The following is a 12,106-nucleotide window of genomic DNA, read 5'->3' on the forward strand; positions in this document are numbered from 1 at the left end:
GGTTCATGTACCCCTACCAAAGAGGAACTTATCCCATCAATAAGGGAGCTATCCCATCTAAAGAGGGGATTATCCCATTGATGGTGGACCTGAATAACTTCCTCTAGACCACTATAAATACAGGCATTGGGCCAGAAGGAGGAGAGGTTGAAAGCTAAACATTTCTAAGGGTAGATGCTGCTGGAATTAGGACTCCCATTTAGAAGCTTGTGAGGAGAGATTACCATCTTTGCTTGTTCTATTTGGAAGTGGGTGAGCTTTGTCAAAGTAAAGGAGAACTCTTGATGGACCCTGGGAGGGACTTGCACAACACCAAGGCTCAGGTTGTAATTGTTCCTTTTGTTTCCTATTAATGCAAATGAGTCCATTCTTCTCAATAACTTGTTATTTATGAGTTGTTTCATGTACTCCTTGGTCTATGTGTTAAATATGTTTTATTCTATGAGATTATCAAGTGCTATTTAATCGTTTGATTGTTAGTGGATGCAGGTTTCAAAGTGAAGGAGGAGCTCATCCGGATCAGTGAGGCTGGACTGCTACAACACCGTTGGATTACAGGTAGGATCTAAACACTTGATTTCTTATATAGTAAATGCATGTTTAGAGAAGGATTGCTCTTGTTTGTCTTGTTTTTCACTAGAGAGTCTTAGGCTCCTAGGGAGGTTGGTTGTGTCCACACTATCGACTCTTTCCACCTGACAAATGCATAATCTGAGAGTACCATCTTTCTTCTTTGAAAACAATGTCGGTGCACCCCATGGTGATACACTTGGCCTAATGTATCCCTTGTCCAACATTTCCTTAAACTGTAGATTCAATTGAACTAACTTAGGTGTGCTCATCATGTAAGGTGATTTTGATGCTTGAGCTGCCCCTGCCACGAACTCAATAGAAACGTCTACCTCCCTGTGAGGTGAAAAATCTGTAAAGTCATTAGGAAATACATCCTTCAACTATTGTAGAACTGGGTACTTTCTCAACACATCTTCATCCTCAACTTCCTTACCCTTGTCACTACAAATGTGCACTATAAATAGTACACACCCTTTCTTGCGACTACACTTTGTTTGCATCGATGTCACCATCCTCAATGACGTGGCTTTATTCTTTCTCTTTAAGACTCTTGGTTCCCGATTGTCATCCACACACTCAATGGTTTTGTCACAATAATCCACCTTGGTTCTATGTATATACAACCAATCCATGCCCAACAACATATTGTATGATCCCAATGGTAATACATTCAAATTTGCTACAGTAGGCATACCATTAAAATCAAATACACAAGCTCTTACCCAATGGTGAACTCATTTCTTTGCACCTGTAGCCAACTGCACTAACCAAGATTTTACATGTAATTGCTTACTCAAACTACATTTATCCACCAATTTAGGACTATCATAGCTATAATTAGATCCAATCAAAATAAAAATAATTTGATCACAAAGCTTACCATCCATCCTAATGATAGATGCCTGATGGTTTGCCTGATTATTATCTAATGCTGCATAAATATGAGGAGCGCTCTTACCAACATCCCCAACAGCCTATGCATCCTATTCATTGTATATCCGAGGACTACCACCCTGATATTGAGGACAAACTCTCCTGCGATGATCCCCTCCATAAGTCCAACACTGCATGGGCTCCTTATTCTACTACTCATATCAATGTTTCTATCCTATATCTAATGCATTGAATTTCTTAGATGGTGCAACATTCTCTTTATTATCTGTACCTTGAGGTCTTTCTCGTTTCTTGTCCCATTTTCCTTTATTCATTTCATTACCTTTCCAATCTGGCTTAGTCTCAGATATGTGCTTTGATTTCTCATAGCAATGCCTTAGCTTTCGGATTGTCTCCTCCAATTATTTAGGCTCATCTAACTCAATCATGTCTTTAAATGAATCGGTAATCCACTAATGAACCTTTGTTTCTTGGCCTTCTCCTCCGTGAGATAAGGCACATGCCTCAGTAACTCCAAGAACTTGCTAATGTACTCCTCATCTGTCATGGATCCATTCTTTAGCTCACATAATTCTTTTTCCCTGTCATCAAAGTACCTCCCTGATAGATAATTCTTCATATATATTCACTCAAACACATTCCAAGTGAAGTCTTCATCATGAATACACATAACTTTGTTCACGTGTTCCCACCAAATGTCTACTTTACCTTTGAGACTGAATGTAGCTACTCTAGCTTTCATGTTCTTTGGATAATCATGCAACCTAAAGAACTTCCTCATACTAAGAAATCATGCCACTGCAGCCTATGGTTTCTTCATCTTTCCATCAAAAGTATGTGGCTTTTATTTCTTAATCTCATCCGGAAAGTATCCCCTATCACTCCTCCTGTATGGATGATAATGATGGTGATCATAGTGCTTATCTAAATCAGAACTAGAATAATACTTATGTTTATCCCTTCTCCTCTCTTGAGTTTCCAAAAATCTACCATCTCTACTTGTGTCGTCTCTATAGAACTTGTGACCACTATACGACCTACTACCATATGCCCCATTAGTTTTATCCTTCTACTCATACTTGATCTGACATGGTCCAAGTCACTGCAAATATGACAAACTCTGAAGTATCAATACATTTACCTCTACTTGTTTCTCTAGTGCCTGCATGATTATGTCATTATCTACCTTACAACTCCTTATGTATTCCTTTAATATTCTTAGTGTATCTTCCAAATTGGAGGAGTTCCCAACACCATACTACTCATTTGATTCATAGGGAGAGTCTTTGTAGTCTACCATCTTTCTAGGCATTTGATATTTCTTCCTATAAGGTATATCATGTTAGCTAAACCAAAATACAATAAACCAACGTAACATAGAATAGCTCAGGGAGGATATCTTATATGCAAGATCAAAAGATTAACATGATAGATGTATAACATAATCATGACAACATATAGAAACATAACACATAAGCATATAGCCATGCAACCATCATTCTAGCTAGGGTCCAGTCATCAATCCATGACCTTATCAGCAACTCATACCAAAGCCTCATGCATGACAACAACCACTACATATCTATACACTTGACCATATGCAAACATTAACATGCATAACCAGTGTGTAACCAACCATGCACATGCATAAACACATGTAATCAAGCATAAACGAACAATACTTATAACCAAACCTACAAGAATGATACATGTAACCAAGCATAAAAGAATGTAACTGAACATAAGAGAATGTAACCAAGCATGAAAAATGATATATGTAAGTAACATATAATAATATGTAACCAGTCATACACTCACGAAGATGCATCCCACAATAACAACATCAACTTCCACATGGAGACATAACTACAACCCTGATCAAGATCATGAAAATGCAACAAACACATGGAGTGCAAGTGTAAGAGACACACATGCAAATCACATGCAATCATGACCAACACACAACCCATATATTCCTAGTGGTGAACCATGCTCTGATACGACTCTGTAACCCCCCCTCCCACATCTACCTAATCAACATGCAAGTCAAGGTAAACATGCAATGATAGGCCACTATGATATGATTCAACCTCCTAATTCACATTAAGGAAGTGGAACTGATATAAATGCACCATACAAACATTCAACATCAACATTAAGACCCTCATGAACCAATCTAAACTTTCTGTCAACCGTCCCCTGGGTCCGAGTGAGATTTTGGACCACTTGAACTCTATACGCTCTCATGCTATGGGCATGCCAGCATCGAGGGAACTTTGAATGCTCTCACAGGCCTGAAAGATAGCATCCAGGGACTATTTTACATAGTGTTCTGCCAACGTCTCTGAGATTTGAGCTACTTTTTCATGGCCAAGGCCTAGGTCACTACCCAAAATTGAATGACATATTTAGAATAGTAAAATAACAAGGAAATGACAGTATAAATGCAGTCACTTGAATGAGACCTTGATTGGACCCCTACTAGCCATGATAGGTATTTCGTCAAAGTTATCACAAATATGTAATCTACAAGTGTAAATAGTAGATCTGAGCATATGGGTTTCATACTTAGCTGAGAATTAGTAAGAAGCATTGATGCCTCAACGCATGAACTGCCATTTCACCCATTAGGTCATAGATACATTATTCATTCATTTACCATTAGAAAGATGATGAGATCCATACATAGCTTCTGTCAAAAAACACATATATACATATCATAATAGAAACATAAATACCAATGAAATCACAGTGATATGCACCACATATAAACTAGTATAATACTCAAAGAAATACAAGGATAAATAAAATCATATTAATGATGTAGAATCCAAACCCAGGATGGGACTTCCACATTCCACCCAACTATAAAATGGCTAAGCTAAATCTATATAGAGCCATTCACCCTCATGCCATATTCCAAGCATGAATTTGGGATCTCATAGAACATATCAATCTAAAACCATCCAAGGGTTACAAAGGCTAACCACCTCAACCTGTCAAATAGTGATTCCACCTCACAGTCAGACATCAAAAAATGATCATCAGATTGGTCTCTATCCAAGCCTTCTAGGGTTCTAGAGGATTTTTTCCAACCAAGGCTCTAGGACTAGTAACTCAACCCACAACTTCCATTAGGCTCTAAAGCGTTTGTCCAACCAAGGCACCAAGGGCTCTAGAGCATTTTTCCAACCAAGGTTACCAGACTAATAACTTAACCCAAGTCGTTATAGGGCTCTAGAGAACTTGTCCAACCAAGGCTCTAGGAACTAGTAAGTCAACCCAAGCTAAGGAAACATGAGAGCCAACCAAAACAAAGCAAGGAAATAAACCCACAATATCCATGGCTATCCAGCATATGGTAAGGCTAGGCAATCCACTATCAATCTAGGCAACCCTCCATGGCAGTGACAAATCATAACCAAAAATCCACATGCATATGCCATGCATGCCAAAACTAGTGAGGAAAAACATACGTTCAACTCGGTACCTACAAGAAAATTATGTTGTAGCTACTGATCCTAGTGCCCTCTTGTGCTTTCCTACTCTTTCTATGCCTTCTTTCTCCAAAAATCCAAGTATGCGACACCCTCCAAGAGTTCTCCAAGGAAACTTTAAGTATCTAAGAGTACGAGAGAGAGAAAATAATGAGAGAGCTCCAAAACTGAAATGAAAAAAGGTTACCAACTCATCCTCAGAAGAACTTTTATGAATGATGCCTCTATTTTCTTCATTTTCCATTATTTTCCCTCATTTTCCTCCTCACATGCAACCTGTGACCTTTCACCTCTCTTTTCTCCCAATTTCCATTATTTTCATAAACAAATGTGTCAAAATGTCATTTGCCTTTCCAAAGCCTTAGCCATTTCCTTTGTGAATTTCCTTAGCAATTAAATAACCACAATTGATCCCTATCATTGTGAATTTTCCCAACACTTAGCTTCGAATAAGTGTCCCATCAACCATGGTTATTATTTTTCCTTTATTAACTTTTATTACATGGAATTTTCACCAGTGTTGTTACAGTTGTCAAGGAATATTATTACCCCATGAGGAGCTATGAGGATAAGTACATATATTGGACCACAATACAGAATAAAAAGTACCAAGATGTGCATGAATTGACAAATAATTTTCATATTCTATGCACAAAGTTGGCTATCAAAGACACATGATGACATCTAGTGCTCAAGTACCACAACGTCTTGCACAAATACATTCCCAAAGAATGGGAGTTCTTGGACATATCCTTTCTTGGCACAACATACTAATATGCTACCAATATTGAACAAAAATTTAAACAAAAGAAGCGTGACTTTGGATCTATGAATTAAAAGCAAGGCAAGAGAGGTCCCAAACGATGAAACAAAGGATAGAGCTAAGGTGGAGTGACCTAGGATAGCCCATCGAAGCCACAAGAAAACAATGGCACCACAAAGATAGAGAAGGACATGAGAAAGTGGTATGAGTTCCACAAGAACCCTACTCACAACACAAATGAGTTTCGTGCTAAGAAGTCATTTATGTTCAAGCTGAAACCTTGAGAGTCTGATGCATGTTCTAATTCTTAGCTATAACTCGATAAGGGGAACGACAAGGGGAAGAAATTTATAGATGTAGAACCAAGTGTCACCATTTCCAGCACCAAGTTATGAAAGATTTAGCCCAAAGATATAGAGGAGGGGGGTCATCTCTTCCACTGATAGATGTGGGTGAAGGGTTCCTTGTTGTAGTTCATTATTGACAGCGAGAGCCAAAAGAACCTCATTTCAGGAGAGGTCATGAAGTGGTTGGACCTACTAACCACACCACACCCATAGTTGTACACCATCAGGTGGCTTCACCAAAGATGATATCTCTTTGTCAACCAACAGTGTCGCCTTCCCTGTAACATCAAGCCCTTCACATGATAAGGTACTATACGATGTTTCTCCTCTTGAAGTATGTGATTTGCTATTAGGCCAACCATACTTGAGGAAGCATCATCTTATGTACGAGTCCATGCCTAACACTCTTATTATTACTTTGGAAAAAAAGTTACATAGGGGTAGCCTCACCTACCACCTTCTCTTTCATCTTTTTTAAGCAATGTAGTAAGATCATCTTCCAGATTGGGAATATTTTTTTTCTTTCTGATTCACTCTGAAATCGAGGGGAAGATAGTGGCCACATCCATGGCCCTTAGGAAAGGTTCCCCCACATAGCAAAAGTAAGTGGATAAGGTTGTGGAAGAATATAGGTACATATTCTCCTTGCCCACAAGGATAACTTTGTATTGCTAGGTCAAGAATTCGAATGATTTGACTCCCCGAGCACCTCTACCCAATGGGTTCATATTGTTGAGAAAAAATACAAAATTCATAGAAAAAGAGAGACACATATATACATGGTTTACCCAATTTGGGCTATGTCTATGGAGAAATAGCCAGTCATTCCTTTTATATTATCCAACGAAATGAATATATACAACCTACAACATATCTTCTATAATTTCCTCTTCTTTCTCACACAGTGTCCTCTCTCTCTTTCTCACTCAGAATAATAATACACATTCACAATACAATTCCCTCATATAAACTAAGTGGTTTCCTTCTTAAGGAAAAAACCCTAAATTAAACATAAATTCTACCCGAGGAAGCAATAGTGGGGCAAGCCCCCCTACACCCCGCTATCAGGGATTGCGATCCAAACACGGCTGAAAAAATACCTCTGAACCAGAAAGATAATTAGGTTCCACATCCAACAATTTCCCACTTGGAGATTGATTATATCAACTTTGTTGTTACTTCACGTCCTATATAATGCTTCCACTTTGGACTAGGTTGTTTCTCATCGTCATCATCATTCTTGAAGGCTAATTGAAACTAAGAAACAACTCAATTCATCCCTAGTTAAAACGTTTGTCAACATATCTTTAGGATTCTAGCTAGTTTGTATCATTTCCAGCTTCAACTATCCATCATCTAAAACTAACCATATGAAATGATACCTGAGCTATATATGTTTAGTCTTAGAATAGAAGGATGAATTCTTTACAAGATGAATGACACTCGTGTTGTCACTATATAACCTTCTCATCTCCTAATTATTTCCAAACTCATCCATAAACCTTTGTAACCAAATAATTTCATTACTAGCCTCTATACCAACAACATACTCTGCATCTGTTGTTGAAAGTGCAACAATGTTTTGCAATTTTGAAACCCAACTTGTAGTTGTTCCACCTACAGTAAACACATACGCTGTGGTGCTCCTCCTGTTATCTTTGTCACCTACCATATTTGTATCAACATATCCCTAAAGAGAAATGTTTGAATCACCAAACATGATGCTAGATTTGTAGTACCTCTCAAATACCTGAGAATCCACTTCACTCCCATTCAATGTTCTTTTCCTAGATTGTTACTATACCTTCTTACAACTACCACTTCATGTGAAATATAAGGCCTTCTGGGAAGCATTGCATACATTAATATTCCAACTACTGAAGCTTATGGAACTTTACAGATATAATCCATATCTTCCTATGCCTTGGGACACATCTCCTTACTTAGTTTCAAATTGCTAGTCGAAAGTGTACTGTCTAGTTTTGCATTCTACATATTAAATACTTCCAACACCTTTTCTATGTGCTCACTATAAGACAATGTTAATTTGCAATTTTTCCTCTCTCTAGTTATTCTCATATGGAGGATTTGTTTTGTAGCACCCAAATCCTTCATTGCAAATTAATTTCCCAATTTTCCTTTGAGCACATTTATTTCCTGCATGTTAGACCCTACAACAAGCATGTCATCTTCATACAATAGAAATATAATATAACTTGATTTTTCCTCTTAAAATAAACATATTGGTCAGAGTGACATCTATTATAAACTTATTCAAACATAAACCTCCCAAATATTAGATACCACTACCTTGGATCCTGCTTTAAGCCATATAATCTCTTATTCAATTTGCACACTAATTTCACTTTCTCTTTGACCTCATACTGTTGTGGATGCTACATATATATTTCTTCCTCCAAAGCCCCATGGAGAAAGGTTGTCTTTACATCTAACTTCTCAAGATGCATATCTTCTGCTACCTCTAGACCTAAAGAAGTTCTTATTGAATACATTTTAACAACAAGAGAAAACATTTCATCAAATTATGTACCTTTATTTTGTGCAAAACCCTTCACCACAAGTCTATACTTGTACCTTTGTTTACCTCCATCTTCTTCCTTCAACCTATAAATCCATTTATTCAGAAATTTTGTTTTACCATAAGGTAACTTGACAATGTCCCATGTTTGGTTCTACATCAAGGACCCCATCTCTTCTTCAATGGCTTGGTCGCACTTCTTCCTGGTTTTTACCTGCATTACTTCTTCATATCTTTTTGGTTCACCAGAATCAGTTAACAATACGTAATATAATGAAGTAGAGTATTGTTCAAGGGGTATACTTTTCCTGGTAGATCTTATAACACCGTTTTCAGGTGTGTAAGGTGCATGTTGTTGTTGTGGTTTTTGTTGCTATTGTTGTTGTGGCTGCTGATCATTCTCATTTTCATGCACCTTTACTTTTTCTATTTTTTCATGAAGCATTGTGTATTATTTTTTTTCCTTTTCTTGTTTCTTTCCTTTCATCTGATCCTTATACAAGAAATTTTCATTGAATATGAAACCTCTCCTGGTAATGATTTTGTTATTTTCATAGTTTTATAAGCGATAATAGAAATCATTAACACCAATAAAGGTACATTTCTTTTAATTTTTCTTCAATATTTTTTCTGTTTTCTTTATTAGTGTTGACAAAGCCTTCAAAACCGAAAGTCTTTAAAAATGAGTAATTTACCTTTTTACTTATCCATGCCTCCTCTAGAATACCACCATATAAGGAACTTGAAGGCCCTCTATTTATTAGATAAATAACCCAGTCTATAGCATCTACCCAAAGTTGTAAGGGAAATCATGCATGCAATCTCATGCACCTTGCACACTCCATGATTGTCGTGTTCATCCTCTCTAACACACCATTTTCATTTGGTATTCCCAGAACTATCTTCTCTCTGTGAAATCCATGCTCTAAACAATAGCTATCAAACCCTTTTCTAGAGTATTCACCTCCATTTTATAATCTGATACATTTCAACTTCTTTCCTATCTCATTCTCAACCAAATCTTTTCATTTCTTGAAAATATCAAATACATCATATATATTTTGAATACAATAAATCCAGGTTTTCCTAGTTGCATCATCAATTGAAGTAACATAATAGCAAGAGCCACCAAGTGATGATACCTTACCAGGTCCCCATACATCTGTATGCACAAGCTCTAATTTTTCGCTCTTCTTCTCCTTCCTAACTCTGATAAATATGACTCTTTTCTATTTTCCATAAACAAAAGTTTCATAGAAATCCAAATCAATATGCTTCAGACCTGGCCACGAATTTATTGAGTGAAAATTTTGCATCCCCTTCCCACTCATGTACCCGAGCCTAAGATGCTAGAGTGTCGTATTTTCTCTTATGGAGGTTAAATCATTAACTGAATTATAAATACTATTGCATAAATACAATGTACCAACATTTTCTCTTTTTGTTATTATCAGGGTTCCTTTAGTGATCTTCCAGGTTTTTTCTATAAAAGTAGTTACACAGACTTTACCTCCCAACTACCCTGATGAAATGATATTATTCTTTAGATTTGAACATGGCTTACCTCCTTCAACAACCATTGGTTTCCATTATGTTGCTTTATAAAAATCTTACCCACTCAAACGCTTTTATAGGGTTTATCATCACCCAAACGAACATGTCAAAAATCTCCTTGAACATAGTCATGAAAATGTTACCTATCAGGTGTGGCATGGAATGAGGCCCCCGAATCTACCACCCATGAATGAATAATATTCTCTAATGAAAGAATAAAATCATATTGCAGCACATCACCTATCACGTTCACTTCATGATTGTTCTCTTATTGTCCATCTCCTTCTTGTCCATTCTGATATTTGGAGTCTTCCATTAGGTGTCCTTCCTTCCCACATTTCCACCACACTATCCCTGATCCTGATTTGGATCTTCCTTTTCTTCACTTACTGTGATTTCCTATGCTCCCTATTTCCATTTTTCTTCCCCTAGTCCGCGCATTAAAATCATTACCTAGTGTATCACCAGATCTTTTCTGTCACATTTCCTCGATAAGGATGGCACCAAAAACATCATCAAACTTCAAAGTACTAGATCTAGAGACAGAGTTAATAATGGCCACAACTAAAGAATTCCATATTTATGGTAATGAGCACACAAACAATAGAGCCCTCACTTCATCATCAAAATTTACCCCTACAGAACTTAACTGATCAGTAACCATATTAAACTAATTTAAATGATCAGCAACAGATCCAACTTCTAACATCTTCATATGAAACAAACGCTTCATAAGAAATATCGTATTCGAGAATGATGGTTTTTCATTTAGTTTAGCCAAGGCCCTCTTTACATATTTTGTTTTTGTTTCCTTCAAAATATTGAAGTCTATTGATGCCACCAAGAACAACAATATTTTTCATAATTTTTTTCTATCAAGAATCTCCCATTCTTCGTCTAACATGATCGTGGGCTTTTTTGTTTTTCCACTCAACGATATGTACAAATATTTTTGATACAAATAATATTCCATCTATATCTTCCACAAGTAATAGTTTTGGCCATTAAATTTCTCAACCATAAACCTAACATATTCTGCAATTACTCCCACTTGAGCAAGGAAATCTTCTCTCCTGTGAGTTTATCAACCAAATAAATTTTTCATTCTAATACAAGTTGTTAGAAATTAATTAACTGAGCAATGAAATACACAAAATATTTTTGAAAAAATAAATTTAAAAATGCATAGAACAAGAGAGACACAGATATACATGGTTCACCCAATTTGTGCCATGTCCACGGAGAAACATCCAATCTCTCCTTATATATTGTATAGAAAAATGAAGAGATACAACCTACAACATATCCATTATAATTTCCTCTTCACTCTCACACAGTTTCCTCTCTCTCTCTCGCTTATAATAATAATGCACATCCAAAATACAATTCTCTCATATAAACTAAGGGGTTTCTTTCTAGGGACAAAATCAATGTTGATTCTAAAATGTGGATGAAAATTAGAGTTTCATTTACTCTCAATCCATGTAAGTAAACATCAAGGATCATCCAATATATATGGACTTAGAGACAAACTAAACTAAGTATGGTGAAGAAATATTAAAGCTCCCTTACAGGAGACTATTCATTAATATTTCTAATCAATTATTTAAACTAATGAAATTAAAGCTCTTAAACATAATTCTGATTGATTGCATGAACTATTAAAGCTCTCTTGCAAGAGACTATTCGTTCATATCTCAAGCATATAAATCAGAAACTTAAACTAATGAAATCAAAAATTAAATAACAAATAATATTCATTGAAGGAAACATTAATATTTTCTTATGAAAGGTCATTCATTAATATTTCAAACATATGAACCTAATAATTTAATCTAATGAAATTCACAAACATAAAATAAAAGCTTACCAAAACAAAAGTGTACTTGCTAGGCAATGGGGATCCTTCCAAGGATTCACAAACACACAAAAAGAGAAG

Source organism: Pinus tabuliformis, chromosome 2_2, assembly GCF_031772625.1.
Source record: "Pinus tabuliformis cultivar Carrire ecotype Pingquan chromosome 2_2, CPIR1, whole genome shotgun sequence".
NCBI classification, from domain to species: Eukaryota; Viridiplantae; Streptophyta; class Pinopsida; order Pinales; family Pinaceae; genus Pinus; species Pinus tabuliformis.